At 40.0% G+C, this 23,473-nt stretch overlaps 1 protein-coding gene across 4 annotated transcripts in view; it reads right to left on the bottom strand.

Moving 5' to 3' along the window:
- LOC109403791 (regulator of G-protein signaling 17) overlaps positions 1 to 23,473 on the bottom strand; it is a 165,719-nt gene that overhangs the window by 75,423 nt on the left and 66,823 nt on the right. For 2 of the 4 annotated variants that reach the window (XM_062852835.1, XM_062852836.1), the window contains exon 1: positions 22,326 to 22,974. The exons of the other annotated variants lie outside the window; for them this stretch is intronic. The gene's annotated coding sequence lies outside the window, so the exon portion shown is untranslated. Of the gene's footprint in view, positions 1 to 22,325; positions 22,975 to 23,473 lie in introns of those variants that run through there. 4 annotated transcript variants of the gene reach the window in all.

The following is a 23,473-nucleotide window of genomic DNA, read 5'->3' as shown; positions in this document are numbered from 1 at the left end:
AATCGCGACATGTATCTTGACCGACGGACCGCGACGATTAGGAATCGAAACCGAAAACGGCCCACAATAATCGACGCCACAGTGGGTGAACGCGCGCGACGGCGTAACTCGCACTGCAGGTAATGGTCCCATGATTTGGCAGACATTTCTTGGACGGCAGCGAAAGCAGGTAATGCACTCCCGAACAGCTTTTTTGGCAAGATCGCGGCCTCGCACTGGCCAGTAGCGCTGGCGCAACGTCGACAAGAGAAGTTGTGGTCCAGCATGTAACATTCGGATGTGCGTTGCTCTTACGATGAGCATTGTTAGGTGGGCCTTTTGAGGCAATACCAATGGGTGTTTGGTATCGTAAGAAATATCGAGATGTTGCAGCCGACCAGTAATGCGCAGCAACCCATTCGAATCTAAGAACGGGCAGAGGGTTTTTAGAGGAGATTTGAACGAAAATGCTTTACGGATAGTCCCCTTGTACTTCTTGAGGAATTCGATTTCCGCCGAAAAATAGACCTGCTGCGTTTGCCTGACGAGCTCCATCAGCGCGTGTTCCAGTTCCATATGCGAAAGTGGACCAAATTTGCGCCTTTCAGGTGGTTTAGTGCGGCAGTTATTAGCAAACCGTCGCAGCCATGCGACTTTGCGTTGCAGATGGGAGAGCGATGAATGCTGTTCGATGAGATCAATCGTATCATGGTGAGCGACTACGACTGAAACGACCTGTTTGGATTCGGTTTTCCGAGCTTCTTGATGTAGTGGTGTTAGTTTGATGCAGTTATCCGGCCAAGTATCCGAATTTTGCCGAAGGTAGGGGGGACCGTGCCACCAGAGTGAATCTTCCTTCAAGAGAGACGGAGAGACTCCCCTCGAGATTTTGTCTGCAGGGTTCAGCTCAGTCGGGACGTGCCGCCACATACTTCCTCCTGTCAGCCGATGAATTTCGGCAATGCGATTCGAAACATATACCTTCCACGGCGTAGAAGACGAAGCTATCCAATGAAGAACGATCGACGAATCGGTCCAAAATGTAACCGGGAAAGCCAGCTTCGTCGAATCCAATACGATATCGGCCAATTGAGCGCCGAGAACTGCCGCACACAATTCGAGACGAGGAATAGACAAATTACGAAGTGGACTGATACGCGATTTCGCTATCACCAGGTTGCATTGCTGTTCCCCAGTAGAGCTTATAGATTTGACGTACATGCAGCAGCCGTACGCATGTTCGGAAGCGTCTGAAAAGACGTGAAATTCTACGGCTTGATAGTCTTCGATGAGAATGCGACGTGGAATTCGAAGCGAAGATAGCGTTACAATCTCGTTGCGGAACTGGATCCACCACTCTTGATATTTCTCCGGCAAAACGTCGTCCCAGCTGAAGTTTTCGAACCACAGTGCTTGCAAAAAGATTTTTGCACCTACGATGGATGCCCCGACTAATCCCATCGGGTCGAAAAGGCGTGACATCTCAGAAAGAACCAAACGCTTTGTGATTGGCTCAGAAGACGTGAGATCGGGAACGTTGAAGCTAAATTCATCTGACTGTGGGTGCCAAAGAAGTCCTAGAGCTTTCACCGAATCAGATTGGCTGATATCGAGTTCTGTTCGAGCGTCCCGAAGCGATTCCGGAATTTGGGAGAGCACAGTGGGACTATTGCTGCTCCATTTTCGCAAGTTGAATCCGCCTGAACGAAGCAGCTCGATTAGCTGATGGTTTGTTTCCACCAAGCGTTGTTCGTTGTCGTCCCCCGAGAAGTAATCATCAACGTAGAAACATTTTCCAACCTTTGGAGCTGCGAGAGGGTACTTGTCGGCTTCGTCCTCGGCGAGCTGATTCAGAACGCGTGTAGCGAGATACGGTGCAGGGGCAGTCCCGTATGTCACCGTTTTTAGCCGATAGGTCTTCAATTCCTCGGCTGGATTCTCCCGAAACAGGATCAGTTGCAGCAAAGAGTCATCCGGGTGAACCCACACTTGCCGGTACATTTTCTCGGCATCAGCACTCACCGCGAAACGAGGAATTCGAAAGTTGACGAGTGTAGCGATGAGGGGCGGTTGAACGGTGGGACCAATATAGCAGAGATCGTTCAGCGAAATGTTGTTGCTGCCGCGACACGAAGCGTCGAATACCACGCGTGTCTTCGTGGTGGTGCTGTCGGGCCGTTGAATTGCGTGGTGAGGAAGATAGAAGTGCGGGGTAGACAGAGATAAATCAGGCTTGATTTCCTCCATGTGCCCCAACGATAGGTACTCATCCATGAACTTAGAGTACTCTGCGTGTAGTTGTGGGTCAGACGACAGCTTCCTCTCGATTGCCGAAAACCGCCGCTCGGCGATTCTGAACGACTCTCCCAACGAGTCAAGCATCTCCCCACGAATCGGCAAACGAACCACGTACCGACCGTCATAAGCTCTATAGTGTGTCTTTCGGAAATGATTCTCGCAGTATAGCTCCTCCAACGAGAGCGCCTTTCCCTTCTCAAAACTCTCCACCTCCCAAAACTTGTGAACCATCGACTCCAGGTTGTCGATCGATGACACGTTGCAGACGACGGAGGGGGCGCATGGTTGTTCTGCTTCACCGGCGACAACATAACCGAAAACTGTTTTGCGAAGCACTGGCAAACCATTTCCAACGGAGATTTGATCGTTCTCCAGAATCGAGAAGAAGTTTTTGATACCGATGATTAGGTCGATATCATGCGCAATGTTGAATTTAGGATCAGCAAGGGGAAGGTGGCGAGGAATGACCCATTTCGAAATGTCAACAGTTGCAGTGGGTAGGACTCTAGTCAATGTGGGCAAAATTAGAAATTCCATGCTACTTGTGTACGAACCATAGCGCGACGATACAGTAATGATCGTTTTGTGCTTCACCTGTTTGACTGTTTGACTGATGCCGTACACATCGATATTGGCTGGTGTGCGTTTCGAGCAAAGCCGTTGAGCGAGAGATTGGGTTACGAAATTGGCTTCGGATGCACAATCAAGCAAGGCGCGAGCGAGAATATGAGTGCCATCCACGTGTTGGACTTTCACATAGGCAGTAAGCATGAACACTGACGAGATACATGCTTTCGATACGAAAGAGTGATTGGGTGTGACGGTTTGGCAGTTCGTCACTTGCGAGGAGCTATGAGCTAAGCTTGACGGTATAACCGGGGGAACCGGCGATGAAACGGACGATAACGAACGATTGGTTGGCCTATCCGACGGCGACGAGGCCGATCCCGTAACCCGAGGGACCCCGTGACATTGATCGACAATGCACGGCACCGACGACGGCGATTCGACGACCGTGGCCGATTGTGGGGATTGCTGACATTGGTCAACCTGTGCTGCCACAGATTTATCGTGGGACTCTGTATTGCTGGCAGACTGCGAGTTCAAATGCAAAAGTGTGTGGTGGCGTTTGTTGCAGGTCCGACACGAACCAGCAGAGCAATTTTTCATCATGTGAGATGATTTTAGGCAATTCAGACAAAGTCCTTGCCGTTTAGCCAACTCGAAGCGCTTTTGAGGCGTTAGCTTCCTAAATTCATCGCACTGCGATAGTGTGTGCGATTGCTTACACAAACTGCACTTTTGAGTGCTATCACTGTTGGCTGAGTGATACAACGAGGTTTTCGATCGAGAGGGTCTGGACTCATGCTTCGGTTCGGATTTACTCGTAGAAGGCGAAGGTTGGGAGAGCGTAATTGACTGCAAAATGCGAGAACGTTTTTGGATGAAGGCAACCAGGTCAGCATACACTGGCCGCACATTCTCCTGGAGCTGATTCTCCCACTCCTTTTGCGTCAACGGGTCAAGTTTGCTGCTGAGCAGTTCAACTAGGAACGAATTCCAATGTTCTCTGGGATCTTCTAATTTATTGAGCACGCTCACGTGTTTGTCGAACTCGTCCGCAAGGTTGCACAGCGCAGACGAAGACTCTTTGCGCACAGATGGAGTGGACATTAATGCCGAAAAATGTTGCTTGATGAGGAAGTTTTTGTTGTCGAACCGCTTTTTTAGCAAGTCCCACGCAATCGCATAGTTTGCTGCGGAGACTGCGAGAGATTGCACGAGTCGCAAAGCATCACCTTTCAGTACAGTTTTCAAGTACTGAAATTTCTGTACTGCCGATAGTTGGCCGTTAGTGTGGATGAGAGTGGTGAAAAGATCGTGAAAATTCATCCACTCATCGTAATCTCCACTGAACTCCGGAATTTTAAGTTCAGGGAGGCGAACAAAAGGAGCATGTGCAGGCGGAGCACCAGGTGAACCGGGCCGCCTTTCAGCTCTTTCATCAAAGACCGCAAGTTTGGTGGCTAATGAGCCTTTCAATTCGAAGTATTGCGTTTCAAAATCAACGCGTTCTTCAGCAAGTTCCTCCGAAAGCTCATCCTCAAGTTCAATTTCTGCCTGCACCTCATTGAACTTCTCCCACAAGTTATCTAACGTCTCAAGCCGAAACTTGAGTTGAGGAAAATCACGATCAAACACAAAATTCTCATCGTATTCCTTGATCAACTTAGCGGAACCGATGATATTGTTCCTTTTCAGAAGGAGCTTTTTTGTTTTCTTGCACTGTCGAAGCACCATTTTGGAACAATGGGCGCAATAACAATAAAACGCACGAGAACAATTTATTGATCGAAAATAAAATGGCGGTCCACTCACCTTTTGTCTCCAGTGCGTTACCTGGGCTCACTTGGCTTGACCTGCGTCCTTTGCTCGCTGGCGATCTTCCGTGCTCTTGCAGACGTCCAGGTCGAGAACAGCTACCGATGCAGCAAGTAATCTGGCTGAAGATCCGTGGGGTGGTACAAAAGCGGCGAAAATTTCCAAAATGGAGCCCGCTATTGTTCGAGAACAATCCACGCTATCCTCTTGAGCCGGCCGATAACGATGACGGGAACCTGGCAGTCCCGGGTTTCGGCACCAAAAAATGTAGGCAAACCTGGCTACGTTGACGAGAACACGGCCGAGAGACCAACGGCCACCAGCAATAACAGAAACAGAAGCAGCAAACCACTGTGGAACGGCGATCACGTTTTTCTGGTGAACACGTGGGGAGGGACACCACTTTCAAAGAAACTCAACGGTCTTTCTCTCACTCGCGAAATAACGAACTCGAGGGTATTTTTGTTGGACCCGACTATATTTCACCGGTATCGAAATAAGACTAAAATGATCAGAGCCAAAGAACCTATATCTACCTCCTAATCGCGCTAGCACGATCGGCACGGTACCGATCGGAATTGTTCTCCCTACTCTCATTTGGATCTCCGTGAGTGCTTTTGCATGTATATGTAATTAGGTACAATAGTTTGTAATTCAAATCTAATTAATTTTAAAAAGTATGATTGGCAACAGTTAATTCTTTGTGACTTTACTTAAATTCTTAACAAATTTAAAATGTAATTTGTGAAATCTTAAGCCATGAAATGTTATGATATTAGAAATAACTATTTAAATTCCCCAACAGGAGTCTGCAACTTTTCACATCATTTATGTAATGGAATATCAAGTCATGCCAAATGGGTCTAAAACTATGTCAAATAGTCACTCAATCAATATGATTCACCGGAAGCTTATGAAATCAAAACATTATGAAGAATTCCATAAATATCCACAAATATAGGGAAAACATAAATGGACTTAATTATGACTCTTGTAAAGAAATTGCATTAAAAACTTAACATAAAGAAATTTTAGAGCTTTCAGTCATTTATCTACTTAAGTTTACTGAAACATTAAACCGATATATAATTTTGAGACATATTGCTATTAATTTTGGAAAACTTTCAGATGTTTCGATTCTTGTGTTCTTGTGGTTCCAAATTACAGAAAAGCTAGGGACAAGACACTGTGCAAACGCGAACAACTCTGAGATATCCGGTGGAACTTTTTCTGATGGAATTCATCCAAAAAATTCATTGTCATGCAGCACATTCAACACTTTGTGATTTTATGTTAATGTCTGGTCACGCTTTGGCTTAAACGGGAGAAATTCTGAGAAAGTGTGAGGAATTCTGAGCAATACATTTAGCGAAGAATTTCTCCCGTTACATCTGTCTTGCCCCTCCCGGTCAACCATTTCTTTAAAAATCTTTACATTTCTTTATAACGATCTTTAAAGACGTTCATATTAAAAATCGATAGCGATCGTCATCGTTTCTTAAAGAAATTTAAATAAAAACAAAGTCACTTCGGTATCGATTGATAAAGATTTTTGACGATACATCGATATAAAAATAGTGGGTTCTGCTTTATCGACACGTCATAGTCATCCAAAAAAACTAAAAGAAACAGCCACCTCACCGCCATTCCCACCCTTCATGTACATGTTTATTATGATTTTTTGCAATCATTTCCTAAATTGGGAATTGAACCTACATTTTTTGAAACTTAGACATTTTATGTTGATACTTACGTACTGAGTCACACGCCATTACAATAATTATGGGCGATCAAAGGTATTCAAATATGTATCCAACAAATAACTAGTCTTCCGTCAAGTTGCCTTCAGTGCCTTCAGCAGTTTGCAAAGGCACAACCGAATTGTTCAAAAATCTCTCCAGTATTAATAAATTGCAGCAATATTGAGAAACCATAATTTAGCAAGTAAAACACGGCCCATATAACATCTCACAAGGTTCCCCCGATGCAGGAGTGAGTTTTTTTTGACGGCGGACATCACGCATCCGGGGTTGGCTTCATACGGCCAACGAAATATCTAAAATACCTACCAATTGCATGAATTTCTGCTAATGTTGGTGTCCTGGGAGCAATCCAGCAAGCTGCGGCCTAATCCGAACCTTGGCATCATTTTTTGCTCGAAGAAATCCAATGAGAAACCGCCTGGGTTTTTTTTTCTAATTCAAGCAAAACCAAAACATTGCTCCTGTCATATGAGATATCAGATCACCTTTACTCAGCTTTATCCAACGATACCGAAAATAACGATAAAGGAGTATCGCGACTAATCTTCGTGCGTCGATATCAATAAGCAAAGTTACGTTGATATCGAAAATTTAATATTTTCCGATAAATGTTAATGAAGAAAATCAAAGTTTCAGCGACAACACGGAATTTAACGAAATTATGTTACATTTCGGTAAAGATTTATATCTTATCACCGATAAAGGACATATTTCAAGTTTAGTTATCGATCGATGAAGTTGTCTGAATATATGTAACGTAGTAATCAGTAAAGAATAGTCGACATTAATCTTTAAATTTTGATAAAGATCTTTAACGAAGTTTGTGAAATGGTTGACCGGGAGAGAAAAAGTGATACGAATTTTAGCCAACAAAAATTTAGATAAAATGTGACTTTGAGAAAACTTTCTGTATTTTTCAACCGACTTGGAATCTATAGAGTAGTTGTTTTAAAAATAAGGCTTCTTAGAAGTTTGTAGAGCATTGTTTTTTAGAAGTTTGAAAGCTTTAACTGAAACGTCTAATTTATTTGTTTTTATCTAGGGGCGAGACAGATATAACGAGAGTTAATCTGTTTTCGAAGTGTTGCTCACCATTCCTCTAGATCTCTCTGGATTACTCTCATTTTCCCAAAGTGTTGTCTGATGCAAGAGGATAATCGAGCAGTATAATCCGATTTTCCTCGTTTCAGAGACGTTTCTGAATGGATTCGAACAGAAAGAGACTCAGAATTGCTCAGAGTTTTCTCCGAGTTTTACAGTGTCATGCCCCTAGGTTTTCATTAAATATTTTTTACTTGTGTGCGGTGTTGCTTTTTGATCACTTGAGCGATTCCTAATCTTGATAATGATTTCAAAAATAATTCAGTTGTCTCAAAATGTTATTAACACTCATAAGTTTCACTACTTTATGTCATTTACAGTTAGAAGAGTTGTATATCTTTCAAATATCGAAATATAACCGCATCCTAATGTGTCTTGAACAATTTCACGCATAAGTAATTTATGCGTCCCGTATTTTCAGTTCAAATGTCCCGTTTTTAACTAGTTACTATCTGGTCAGCCTATATAGTTTTCTATCATCATGTGGGCTTGTTTGTGGGTTTCGTGGCCGTGCGGTTAGCGGCGTCAGTCGGTCGGAGGAAACCTTTCGTCAAACGAAAAATCCTTCATTGGTCCACTGGGTGTTCCGTGTTGTCCGTTGCCTAATGTTAGTGATTGTTCAGTAGTATGGGACAAACATCAAATTCGCGCTCCAGACGACTTTTTTGATTCCATTTAGGTCCCATATGAACTGTACAAAATTTCAGCGCAATCGGTGAAACTATAATTTAGCGCAAGCGGTTCAAAGTTTTCATAGGATTTACTATGGAAAAGTTACACTTTCAGATAACAAATCCCAGAGGTCGCCCTTTGTCCTCTTAATTCAAATCGATCAATGCTTCTTGTAGAAAAATCATTTATGAAACTTTCCTTCGAAGACGGCAAAACGATTGGATGCTTGTGGAAAAAGTTATTGATTTATTACGAATTAGTGATCGAACAAACGGCTGTTTGTTTTGTTTTATTAGCAGCACTGTAGCTGCTGCCTTGGCTGCTGCTGTATCTGGGGGTGGTGATGCCTCCCGTCACCCCATGCAACAACGGCAGCAGCAGTGCTGCTGATAAAACAAAACAAAAAGCCGTTCGTTGGATCACTAATCGGTAATAAATCAATAACTTTTTCCACAAGCATCCAATCGTTTTGCGGTCTGCGAAGGAAAGTTTCGTTAATGTTATTTATACAAGAAACATTGATCGATTTGAATTAAGGAGACAAAGGGCGACCTGTGGGATTTTTTGTTTAAAAGTGTAACTTTTCCCATAGTAAATCCTATGAAAACTTTGAACCGCTTGCGCTAAATTATAGTTTCACCGATTGCGCTGAAATTTTGTACAGTTCATATGGGGCCTGAATGGGATCTAAAAAGTCGACTGGAGCGAGGATTTATTTTTTTCATACAAGCGTGTCCCACACTATTGTTCAGTCTGTGCAACCTCTGGTTGAAGACGGTGTAGTGTCTTTATCATGACTAATTTTATGTTTTTTTTTTCTTTGATAGTTTTTAATATACAAATAATATTGTAAAATTTAAAACCAACAACTCCAAAGTCAACTCAGTAATGTGTTATACACGACCGAGCCTGCCAAATAAAAAAAATATTATGGTGAATTTTAGCTACTGGAATATCTGTAAGTAAAAAAATCAAATAAATCGTATTAAAAAAGAATCCAAAACTTTTAAATTTTGACAGGGTATAAATTCAGCAAAAAAGCTGATGGTTTTGCCAAATAGAAACGAATCAAAAGTCATACACCAGGATTCTTAAAAAAAATTGTTACCGGGCATATGTTTAGAAATTTATGGCATTTATTTAGATGTTATGGCATTAACATAGTTTATCATGATTAAATAAAATTAACCACTGTTTCAACTTACCCCACCCGTTTCAACTTGCCCCGATGTACCTTCCAGAGTTTTCACGACTTTCAAAAAAATCTACAGAAGTTCATGAAAAATGGATCCTGCCACTCTTTTACAATTATTTCTAGTTATGTTTATTAACATTTTTTATTAAATCACATAAATTCTTGTGGAGCGGACCTGGTGTGGTGGTTAGAACACAAGACTATCACGCCGAGGACCTGGGATCGAATCCCACTCCCGACATACTCACAAAATGTGGGTTCTTCCTTCGGAAGGGAAGTAAAGCGTGGGTCCTGAGATGAACTAGCCTAGGGTTAAAAATCTCGTTAATACAGACAAAAAAAACATAAATTCTTCAAACAACCTTTCCCGGAAACCCACCAAAAACTTATACGCGAATTTGGTTGACAATTTCTTTAAATAGTGTGATTAAGATTTCTCCAACTGTATCTGAAACTGTCACAATATTCAACTTCTTAGATCAGTCTGCTTTAATTGTCCATAAATAGTTATAGGGTAAAACACTAGACTTCGCCCCCCTTAAATTCTGCTTCAATCTTCGCCACTTCATACATAAAAAATGGAATTTGTATGGAGGGGGCGAATACTAGAGCAGTGGCGAAGTCTAGTGCTTTTACCCTACTGAAATCAGTTGCAAAACGCAGCATTTCATTTCCCCAGGATTTTTTCAGAACAATCTTTACTAATGTCTTCATGAGTATCGTCTGGATACCAATATAAATTTTTTGTTAACTGCTGATAAAAATATACACGACATGTTAAATATATTCAGGAAATTCAATTGTGATTTTTTTGTTCAATCAATTTCACAAAATAATATGGTAGGTAATCAAAAGTTGAACCAAATTGCTGCTTCCCGAAGTAGCCCGAATTTTGAGTGATTTTTTCTCCCACATGGGAATAATTTACTACGGCAAAATCGTATGCACATGAAAGCCACGGATCAGTGTCTTAATTTGTCAAATTACAATCATCCCAACCGATGCCCAGAGGCTCTTGCGTCGTAGATTTGTTTTTGTTTTGATTATCGCCTCGACAACCCCTGCGCCACTCTCTGAAGTTCAAGCGATGAAAAATTCATTACCTCGTTGTCTGCTGATTTTTTACCACGGACTGATATTCAAAGTCAGCATATTCATCTTCAATTGACATTTTTTGGTTTAAGCACGATTTAAAAGCAAAAAGTGCTGCTGATGCATACCATTCACTTAAAGCAAGCATAATTACTAGAATTAGGGCAACATATCGACATTTGCGTGCCTTAAATAGCCTAAAATCACAAAAAGTCATTTCCAAATTAAAAAAAGTCATATTCATATTCACCGAGCTCGGACTGAAGATCAAAACAGAACTTCAGCTACAGTTGATTACACTACGAGGCGTCGCTCTCATTGTCTTGCTTTCTCTTTGTCATGTTCATTCTCTGTGTCATGTTGTTGGGAGACTGCATTCGTTTATTTGTGTGCGTTTTCGCACTGATTGAACATCATTGGGCTGAATTTTTTAGACACTGCCACGGATATAAGCTTTCTGTTAAGTGGTAAAAAGTTTGTATTTGCACTGAATTTCATTGAAAAATTCGATTATTCGTCAACAATGATTTTAATCTTAACTTGAACCATCGTAATCATAGTTTGAACCAATTTTAATCTTAATGCTGAACAATAGAAAAACACATGAATCTGCTAATTCTCATAATTATTTTTCATTAGACAGTGGAATTTCAACTGAAAATGATCTAAAACCGTCAGGAACTTGGAAACTAAATTTGGAATTTTTCATCCCCCAAGAGTAAACAAAACAACCACTAGCGCAGTCTGCAGGCCAACACTGGAAGCTCGCCCCCGCTAGTTCAAATTTAGATTACAAATGGTTCAACTTAAGATAACATTCTCCAAGTAAGAATTACTTAAATTTGATAATTTTATGACAAATGATGTGGAATATTATTCGGTTGGTCGATTCTACGATAAATAAGCTTTCATTTGACGTGTTCACATATTGCGTGTGATACAATGCATGAGCTGTACGCGCACCGAAAATGTGCTTTCTCTGGGGGGAAATGGGTGAAATCACATTGATTTTTCAATTGCCTGTTTTCCATGACAAAAACGCTTTTTTCAATGCTTTCAAAGTTCATGTTATCAGGTTATATTACGGAAAGCTGTTTAACATCTTTATCGAGACAATATTTGCCTAGAAAGTACGTCGTTTTAATGAATTTCGAAATGGTTCAAATTAAGATTACAATTTGACTAGTTCAAAGTTTGATTTCTTACCCTATTTATGGAATTCTCCAAAAATAACTAGCAGGACCAACGGTTATTTTGAAAGATTTCACAAAATTTAACTTGCTACTAGTACTATCTCTAATAATTTTTATCAGCATATTTCAAGAAAAGATATCTGCAAATTTTTATTGGAATATTGTATATTTAGAAAACAAATTTATTTCGTCAAATAAATGAAACGACATAACTAAGTTTCGCAATACAAAATGTTCTGCATAAATCGATAATTCAGATGTTTATGTTAAACACCCGCAAAGCCGCAAAAAATAATTTAAAAAATAGCTTGGGCCAACACATGAAGTGACATCCCAGCCAACACACGATCGCATATGATGTTGAATAGGATGCAAAAGTGGAGGCGATATGCGTACTTTTTACACGCAGGTAAATGGAAGCATGTACGCATATGGCCTCCACTTTTGCATCTTATTCTACATCATATGCGACTTCGTGCTGGCTGGGATGTTTTGTAGTATTTGTTAATTACATACATAAGTATATGCATGAGAGATGTTGTTGAGCTAATACACACTACGAAAAAAAAATATCCGTGACGTAAATTTATTGCAGAGCACGTAAACAATATCACGACATATCTTAACAGGTCTTTGAACTTAACAATACTTCTCTCTTGTAAAATTCAATTCAATGTGACTTAACATTTTTGTGAATCTTGCACGGAAATTTGAGTTAAATGTGTCAGAAAATTACGTCACTTTTACGCTTAAATTTACGTCGTATATACCGCTTGTTTCTTCACTCCAGCTAATTAGCAGGTCAATTTTGTCACTATCAAAAGTGGTAAAAAATATCAATCTAATGAATTATCTGAACAATTTGAGAAGACATGTATCATTGTTAGCAGTAAGGCATCATGAATTAGTGTGAATTCCTCTTGATTGAACGTGGGTGCGTGCAAACTCAGTTTACAAATAGTCTGTTTTCGATTCCTCAATGAAACAGCCAGCGGCAATTGGTTGTAGGCGCTTTTGATGCGATAAAATTTCGACCATTCCTCGCATACCTAACCTACATCATTTGTTTTAAATATACACCTGTTCCTGTGCGAACAACAACCAACCAACGAGATGGGATGGTTTTACGTCAGTGTGGCCTCCAGCAGAGATGACGATAAACCTTTTAATCAACAGCGCGGAGAGTGCACGTGACGCATTAACATCTCGCCTCTAAGTGACGTCGGTCACTTTGTCTGGAATCTTCGACGGTTCTATGTATCTGCTGCAAAGGCAAACAGATAAAAAAAGGACCAGCATGAGATGCAATATAGACTGCTGCTGGTGACGACACTGCTGGTCTTGGCTCAACGATGCACTAGCATTGAAAAACATGAAAAAGGTAAACGGGTTTCCAATTCTTGTAATTGTGTATCCTTCGCAACAGCTCTGACGGCAACTGACGACGACGAGGACGGCTTGTCTTACCTTATAGAAGAGGGTGTTACAAATAACTTTTTCCGGGAAAACGCGCAACAAATGATTTGCTGCACTACAAGACTGCGCCTACGCAAATATCCTGGAGATCCCAACCCAGTCCAACGAAATTAATGCAAACGAACTAAATAAAAAAGCGTACAGAACGCATCGCATCTTGAGCAAAATGCTCTCATTTCTATTATTTCGAAAACAAAGCTAATAAGCGCTCTTTGTTTTGTTTTTTTGTTAGGAGTGAGCAGACATGATAGCAAAGAGAAAGGGCCATAGCATGAAGAAGGATATTCATACCCTATACAACCAGTACTGGAGAAAATCATGAACAACCGTGCGTCTCCATTGGTCTTCCCAGATACATAGATGTATTGTAGAATATAAAACATCCATCGGCATGAGTTATGGATTGCTAAAGAAGGTAAACCATGTTCTACATCTACATACAGTAGAAATCGAATTCAGTTTGGCTTCAAGAAACGTACGCGCCCAAAAAGATCCGTAGTTTGAAGCATAATATCGCCAGTCCCATGAATTTTTAATCCAGTGTTAGATTCCCAACTAAGTACGTGGTTTTCTTTTCGCAATTTTGATTTAATATTTTTAACATGATTTGTACATGGATATAAAAGACGCGGACACCGTCTTCAGCCAAAGGCTGCACAGACTGAATGAAACTTAACACTGGACAAGGGACACACGGAGCATGCACCAGTGGATACGGAGAAGAAACTATTCTCACGAAAAGTTTCATCGCCCGGAGCGGGAATCGAACCATCACCCCACAGCATGATGCGATTAGAAGCTTGGTGTCCCTAACCGCACGGCTACGAGGCTCCACTCCGCAGGTGAATCTGTAGGAAGTTTAGGACAACATTTATGTAGGATTTTTTTATGATGTTCTGGTAGGACTTTTCGACAAAACATTTAAGGACAAACGTCATAGAATCCCGCTTCATCAATGCATCAGAATTTCAAACGCACAAATCTCAAGAAGCAAACTTCAAACAACAGTGCATTTTATTATTCTGCTCTTGCTCACTTGTAATTAGCTTAAAATAAGAATACCAGATGCGCTGGTTTTGTTTACGAAGAGATTTGTGCGCTCGAAATCGTGAGTAGGTGTCAAAGTCGGCCATTGTGACGGCCATTTTGGGATTCTAACAAGTCTGTCCTTAACAAAAGACGACGAAGGGGGGGGGGGTTCCAAAACCTCTTATTAATCAACCTGGCGGTAGTGGTGTCTTTTTTTAAAACCATTTCAACTAAACTCAAGTAAAAGTAGAAAAATACAGCTGCTTCTCAATATTACGCAATATTAATACGTTAGATATAAGAATGATGTACTGTATTCATAAAATCCAAGACTACGATCCAAAACTCATTTGTAGTTTTCCATTTTGGATTAACAAAAAGTAAGTTTCAAAATTAGGGTATCTGCCCTTAGTAAAATTGCAAGTTTTTTGAGCTTAAGATTTTAGAAATCAGGAGAATTTTGAAACGCCATTTTTTAATGTCTGGTTACTCTTATCTAAAGTTTCACATGTTCCTATCAATATTGCCTGGTTTGCGATAAAGCAATCTTTAAGAATCGCAATATTCAATTGTGAATCTTGGTTTTTCTGGCTACCATGCTTGAACTCCGAACATCTTCCCTATGCCCATATTTCATAACATAAGATTCTAAAGCTTCATAAAACAGGAGCCGTCCTAAGTTATGGGCCAACATCTTAGATTTTAACATACCCCTTTTCAAAATTGCTTTATAACATTGTATAAAATCTCCGTGCATTTTCAATACTTTCAGCACTGCAAACTGTGCTACACACAATCATTTTGAACAACAGCACTGGGATTTATCCTCAAATAATGATCTATCGCGCGAAAACAGTAAAATTTGGAACATTACTTTATGCACATACACAATACACATGTCAGAGCCAAAACTCCTTAAAACATCTGCCTTCTTAAATTTTAGGCCACCATCTTGGATATCGTATTCTTCATGCCAAATACACAAATATTGCAAGGAACTCCCTAAAACAGTTACCATCCTGCATTGTGGCCGTCATATTGCATATTGTGGTCATCTCCGAACATCTTCCCCATACCAAATATATCCATATCGCATGGTCTTAGAGCCTAAAATTCATTAAAACAGTTGCCATACTGAGTTGTGGGCCGCCATCTTGGAGATTCTGGTCGTCATATTTGGATTCCGGACATTTTCTCCTTACCAAATATTAGAGTTAGGTTTTAGAGCCTAACACTTCTTAAAACAGCTGCCTTTTTTAATTGTTGACTGCTTTCTTGTATTTTGGGTCGCTATTCTAAATTTGGGTCGACATCGTGGATTTTTTGGGCTCCATTGATGATTTCCGTACAAAATTCGTTAAACATGCTAAATGTTACAAAAATTGGCGCTATTTGATGTGTCGCATGATGGGGCTTGGTCCAGTTTTATATGCAGGTTCCACCGGTGCTAGTCCAGATCACTAAAATGGCCATAACTTAGGTACCCCTTGACCGATCTGGAACATTATCAATAGCAAATAATGCGATAAAATTTCGATTCGAATCGTGCTTAAATCCGTAAAATCGGCCAATGGGAAGTGCTATAAAAGTGAGTGAACTTTTTTACGCACAGACATACATACATACATACATACGTACTGACACACATACAGACATCATCTCAATTCATCGAACTGAGATGATTGGTATATGTGACTTGACCCTCCGAGCCTTTTATCGAAAATTAGTTTTTTGAGTGCGAGGCAGGTACACGAGAAAGGCAAAAATTATATCAATTGTTTCAAAAAACATTGATTATTTATTTCTACTTTCAAAAATCTTCAAAAGTCTTGCAAATAGGCTATGAGGTACTCTCGCGATTAACTTAAAATGATGCGCTTTCTTCTTTTGAAACTTGTCCATAGAAAGCAAACAAATATAATTACATCAATTACATTTTTTCCATTGAAGTTACCCATTACCAATAATATATTTTAAAAGGCATTGAAGCACTCACTCGTAGCACAATCACTTACCCTTGGCAATTGTCACCTGATTAAACTACCATCCAAGTGCGGCACCCAATTCACCTTTCCACTTAATATCTCGAGTCAATAAGCCAATCGAAATTGAAACTGCCGCGCGTGGATACGGAAGTTAATTCCAATTAAAAGTTGATTGCATTTATAGTTGTTCGTTCCTTCCTTATCCTGGGGCTCTGGACACCCGCTGGTGTTGATACCTAGGTACCTATTGTAGGAGAATTTACTTTTCGCTGACGCACTCATCCGTACCTACACTTTGTTCGTCGTTTCCACCACCAACGACAGCCACCGAACCGCCAAATGCTGTTGTCATCCAGGTTTCGCTATCCGTCGTGGATGAGCCTGAGTCTGTTCGAGTGTGAACGAGTCAAATTTCAGTTGAAAGAAGATAAAAACAAGTTTTAGGGGTGAACAGTACAACATAAGTCGACGGTGGAACGACGAAAATCTCAATCGAATCATGATTCATGTACAGTCAGGTTTTTTTTACGCGGGGGATACGTACCGCGTAAAAAAACACAGTTCAAAATCCGAAAAACCGCGTAAAAAAGTCGCACCATTTCTCTCAAATCATGCAAAAATAAAACGATGAAAATTTTTTTTTGTTCGGCTGCGTAAATGAAAACCGCGTAAAAAACCTGACTGTATTTGCATTCTAGAGAGTTGCGATGTTTTGATATCCAGAATTGCTGCTAAGATTTTTTTCTTCTGGAGCTGTTACGAAGTTCTTTCAAGAAATTTCTTCAGAAATATTTCGAGACTAAAATCTTCCAGATATTTGAAAATTCAAACTCTAAGATGTCTTAAGAAGGCATTTCCAGAAATTTATCTAAAGTTTGATCAATGAATATCTAAACATATGAAACTAACAATGATTTCCGGGATTTTTGTAGAAATTCTCTGAAGACTTCTCATCTTTCTCCGAAGATGAGGCCCGAAAATTCCAATAGAACTTCTTCAAGACATTTTTTCTCGGATCCCTCCGGAAATTTCTCCATTTTGAAACACAGAAATTCCTTCGAGAAACGATTCAACAAATATTCTGAGAATTATTTTTAAAAAATCTCATGCATGAGCTCCAGAAATTTTTTCGGAGGATTGTCCGAAATCTAATTTATAAATTTCACTGAGGATTGTGACAACTAATCCTTTAAAATATATCGAAGTTTTTTCCAAAGTTTCCTCCTGGATTCCGGTTCTTTCAAGGATTCCTTCATAAATTACCGTAATCCGGGGTCAAATTGATCACTTAAAAACAACTTTTACGGATAACATTAGTGGAATTCCAAATATTGCCAAAAGAATTTCTATAAAATTAATACCCAGTGGATCTCCATGGAACCGTGTTATAGAATATTGTTCAACAAATTTAAACTTCAAGTTAAATAACTTCAAACATCAAAAAAAGGAAATGCCACTTTGGGGCGAAATTGATCAGTATACAATTAAGCATCGGTTGGAAAGGAAAATCTCCTTCTCCGCTTAATTTTGCTCTTCTAAAAACGAATAACGCGTTTAAAATCTTACAACTAGTGAATTTAATACTTTAAATGCAAAATTAAATTTTGAAATTGCCTCTTAAACGCCTAAAGGTAGGCAATATCATTTGAAATAAGTGATTTCTAACACAATAAATGACTATTCCATCGTAAAATAAACTTTTTTTTAACTATTTCATGTTCTGATTAGCTACATAACTTTCCAACCAAGGCTCCACAAAAATGTTGAAACAGAGAATTTACGGGAAGTCCTATTAGCAATCGATTGTTTAGCAGCCATGATTTCAGCTGAATGAGTAATACATTGCAAATTCCTGAAAAATTACCGCAAAACTAACTTTTTTCTAAAAAAATAAAATTCTACACTCATCTCTAGACATCTACGGACCAGATGACGTAAAAAGTTTAAGATCATTACGACGCTTAAGAGTTCCTAGTATGGAATAACAATGTAGTAGCCGAATGATCAATTTCACCCCGCTGATCAATTTGACCCCGTTTTACGGTACCTAAGACCAGGATTCTTTTAAAAATCTCGCTAAAATTGGACAATTTTCCCAAAAAATCTTCATGGATAAAAAAGAGTTCCAGAAACTCCTCCAAGGCTTCTTCCAGAATATAACAATAAGATTTTTCCTGGAATAATAAGGAGGATACTTATGATTTCATCCGTGGTTTGCTCAAAGAATGAAAAATAAAGATGTTCTTACACAAAGTCCAATATTTTTCTCATTTCTTAAATTCGCTGTAACTCAAGTATGGTTAGATGTGGGAAAACCCACCTAGTGTTGATAATGCGTTTCTCATCGAAAATGTATTCATGATCTTTCCGTCGACGCAATCAATCTTGTCCAAGAGTCTCTGATCAGCCCTAAATCTCTGTGCTTTGGTAACGGACGAGCAGGAGAAAGCTCTTATAACAACAAGTTGAAACTGTACCACCTACTTTTTTTTTCTTTTTTTACCAATGAATTTCTCAATCCTAATTAATTTAGAAAAGCAAGCATTTTATCAAAGTCATCATCAAATTGGGGCACTTATTCCGATGTTATGTTCAACGTATAGGCAGAGCTGACAATATCAGTCCTCTCAGTTGACACATTCACTGGTGGCCGATCCATACCCAGATTACAAGCTACGATTTACTTTTTTTCACAGATCGACAAAGTTTTTTCTGCACACTTTAGGCTATATTTTATTATCATTGGTTACAAGATTGGTGTAAAATTTGTAATGTAGTAATTTGAATTGCCAATACTAAAACCTATTCAAATTTCAACCACATTACAGAGCTCGCCCTCCAGTCGTATAAAAGTTTTGCGCAGTAATTTTAGGCGCAGAAGGGGATTTAAAAAAATGTTCAGGGCTGTTGCGCTTTAATTTTATTTTTTTCCATACAACGTTGACCCATCCTACTGTATGTTTACATCTCAGGAATCTAAAATGGTGTGATTTTATGAGATTGCTATAGTTTTTTTTAGGTTTTTGGTTCTCTTACACATATCTCTCGCTTGCATTGATTTTGTTCACTATCGTAATTCTGCTGAAGCACCCAACGCTGCTTCTGCAAAAGCCGCAATAGCCTCTTGAGTAGTCTGAGCCTATTTTCTTGCTAACCGTTAATTAGCGTATCGAAATGTCACGATTTGATGTGTATTATACATGAGTTTGGTGTACTTTATATTTGGCAACTTTCGACGGGACACCCGGAAATGATTCCGGAACACTGCCGGTATATTTAAATGTGGTCTGAGCTTATGTAAATGCTAACTGTTTATTAGGTTACCGGAACTAGTACTACTACCGGTAGTAACTTCTGAACTGTGCCCATTTTTTTATTATCCATGCATCAGTTTACTGACAAAAAACCCATTTGATGTACCGCAAGCATGGGTTTGGTTCACTTTCATATTTATTCACTTTCGGTTGGACACCCTAAACCGGTTCCGGAACATTTACATGGTTCATTTTTACATTTGACCAATTCCGGCGGGACACCCGGAACCGGTTGTGGAACACTACCGGTGGTCTCTAACGTAATCTGAGGCAATTTTCTTGAAAACCCGTAATCAGGTTATCGAAAAAACCGCGATTTGATATGTCGTATGCATGCGGTTCGGTTCCCTTCTGCATTTGACCACATCCGGAGGGACAACCGGAACCGATTCCGGAACTCTACTAGTTTGCCCAAGTATGAGCTGAGGTATTTGTTCTTGTTAGCCGTTCATCAGGATACCTAAAAAGCCATTTGATGTGTTGCGAATATTGGTTTGGTTCCTTTTTTCATTCGGCCGATTTCGGCAAGACACCTGGAACCGATTCTGGAACACTACCAGTAGTTTCTAATGCGGGCTTAGCCTATTTTCTTGCTAACCGTACAAAAAAAGGCCACGATATAATGTGTCGCATGTATGAGTTTTTACACTTTAATATTTGGCCACTTCCGGCAGGACACCCAGAGCCGGTTCCGAAATGCTACCGGTTTAGATATGGTCTTAAACCATTTTCCTAAGTACCGTTCATTAAATTATAGAAAAAGCGGCGATTTGATGGGTCGCATGTATGGGTTTGTTGCATTTTCATATCTTTCCCTTTTCTGGGGTATCTGTGCGTAACACATAAATGGCCATAACTCCGGAACGGCTGGACCTAGTTGCACCATTTACAATAGGAAACAATGGGACAGTATGGAGTATATGAACCATCGGTAGTTGAAATCGGTTCATATCTAAAATGAGAAGACCTTTTTGTACACATACACACACATACATACATACACACAGACATCATCTCGTCGAGCTGAGTCGGTTGGTATAAAAAACATGACCCCCCAGGGACGCTATCCAATTTTCGTTTTTGGAGTGAACATATAGCCTTTCGGTACACCTTGGTGCACGAGAAAGGCAAAAAATCGAAAAACACCTACATAAAGGATTAATATCAATAATGAAATCCCAATGCTGCACCACACTTTGCCTAGGGCATAACTTTTTCAACAAACGACGGATCACTTTGCGGTCTTCGACAAAGTTGTTTGGTTTATAGCCGCCTACAAAAGTACCAAAGGGTTCAATTATTGAATGTTTACAGCGCCACCTAGCGGTAAAAAACGGAAACTTAAGAATTCTGCATGCATTTCGAAAAGTTTTCCCATTCAAACTTCAAGCTTGTTGAGCGCCCTCTTAGGCTTATACGATTTTGCTTGAATTTTGAACGTAGGTTCTGGTAGTTCAAAACAACTGATTCAGGAGATAAGACTTGGCATTTTTCATTATTTTTTCATATAAGTGTGGGCCACCCTATTGCATATGCATATACAGTAATGTTCCGATTTTATCACACCCTCCGCACGTCAGTCCTTTATTTTTCATTAATTTACTGTTACATTCAAGAACAAATGTTTCCCCTCTCCTTCAAGATGAATGTTGAAGGCGTGTTTTGCAACGTTTAAAACATAAAAAATGCGTATAGATTTTGTAGAATATTTAAAAGTGTTTTTGAAAAGGGGCGTGATAAAATCGGAACAATACTATATTATGCATAGTTTTTTCATTGAAACTTGTACGTATAGTCATAGCACAATCATGGGTCACCCACAATTACGGGTCAATTCCATTTGAATAATATGGCGAATTGACTCACTATTAATTGTGACAGAGTGACCCATAATTGTGCAATGACTGTAGAATCTATGTTTGATATCAAAGTCTCACAAATTGCTTCCTTTTGCTTCTTTTAAAATCGATGAAAAATAAAAATTCGAGAAAAAAATAGTTGGAAGTATTTGACTATCCTGTACTTGGCCCATTTTGAGACAAAAAGTCAGCTTTCTCTCAGTGTATGTTTTTTAAACCTTCAAATATCCTCAAACATCTTCGAAGACATTATTTCAATCCAACAAACCGTTTTTGAGTTACATTTTTTGCAAAAGAAAATGATATTTTATCATAACCATAAACAAAAACATATTCGAATTTTTTAAAAAAATAATTGAGTCAAAGAAGGCTTTTTTTCTCGTTCTAGGCTGGAAATGCTTTATGGAAGAAGCGATTTTATTTCTGGAAAATTAAAAAAAAATGAAGTCTCTTCATCTAAACAGTTATATTGCATGATACGAAATTCTTGGTTTCCTTCCCCAAGATATTCTTTGATTTCATAGAAGATACTCCGTTGCGATTAATGAAATGTCTATCTCCACTTGGTGCAACTGGAGCAAACGAGTTTGCTTTATCTTCACATCATGCTTGAATGCAAATTATACCCACCAGAAGTCTATCGAAACGATACAAAATCACACATTTTGAGATAAACATGACCACCACTCCACCATAGATGATGTGCGCGAATATATACCACATCTCCTTCACGCATTTTCCCGCTTCCAAGCTGCTGTTTATGATGAATCACTCCATGGAGCACATATGATCACAAAAACAACTCTCGTGGACCCGACCCAACGATGTGGAATAAATCTATTGCAGAAAAATTTGTTTACATTATAAATTAAAATGTTATGTTTCGCTCATGTGAGCCACACATCATGATAGAATTTTGAATCAAGGTTCCCCCCCTGCAATCACTTTATTCACTGCCTCCTCGAGCCGCGTGTTGTTTCTTCCTACCGATTACGTCGTAATTCCTCGGCAAATAAATCGCACTAGTTGAGACTGTTGATTGGATGGGTTTTCCCCCACTAAACACAGCATCACAAAGGATCAATGGCTTTAAATTTCCGAAGCACTTTCAAACATCACAATCCATCCTTTAACTGACTGTAACTTCGAATCGGACAGCCAACTGCCAATTACAGAGTGAAACTATTATCCCACAATTCGCTCACGATATCCAAAGCGTTCGAAGTTTGCCGTTTACTATTTGCCATGTGCCCCCAAAGCAGTGTCAATTCCAAACTGTGCGGCTTCCGAGGTGATGGTATCAATCAACCACATGAAAGGACCACCACGCACAACCGCATGCACTGCACACACACGCTGTGGACAATCAGCAACGGACACTGAGATGCACTCGCGACGGGCGCGCGCTTTTCCGGGAGAAAACAGTTTTCCAACCGAACGTACTCCACTGTCAAAGCACAACTGACATCCTGTCGGTCGGAATCGGAATGTTGTCTGTGATGACCGGAGCTCGCAGCTCAGCTAGTACCTACAACCAGTACGACTGACTGACTGCCCTTACGGGAGAACTGCGAGTTTCGTTAAGTTTTCCATCGTTTTTCCACATCAGCTGCACCACCCACCGCACGCCGCCGTCGTCGCGTCCCAGCTGCTTTGCTAGATGGAAAACAACGGCAGGCCCCGACGATGGGTGGTTTGTTTACAAGATTCTTTCGTTTGCTGGCAATGTGGAACAGGGATGCCAGTATGATAGTTTTGTGATGAGGGGAGCTCAATTGCTACAATATCAATGTAGGTTCTCAACATCTGATAGGGTTTCGAACTACTTGGGCACCTCACAGCAAAACAAATCAAAATATTACTTGTCGTATATTTTCCAAACGCACTTTCGTGGGTAATCATTTCCGCAACATTTCCGCAATGGGATCACAGTCAGTGACCAGCAGGTTCAGTCTGAAGACGCACAAGTGCACAAAACAACTATTACACGCAGCCGAGTGCACTTCGTCGGCACAAAGATGGGTGCCGAAGTGATTTCCCATTTGATTTTGCTCGAAGTTCGGCACTGGTGCCAACAATTGGCTCTGGACTAGGTGCAGTAAACTCGTTCAAAATCAACTTTCCAGCAGAAAATC

The sequence above is a fragment of the Aedes albopictus genome, chromosome 2 (genome assembly GCF_035046485.1).
Source record: "Aedes albopictus strain Foshan chromosome 2, AalbF5, whole genome shotgun sequence".
NCBI lineage: Eukaryota > Metazoa > Arthropoda > Insecta > Diptera > Culicidae > Aedes > Aedes albopictus.
Note: the sequence above shows the minus strand (reverse complement) of the source record. Positions and strands in the feature narration are given on the sequence as shown.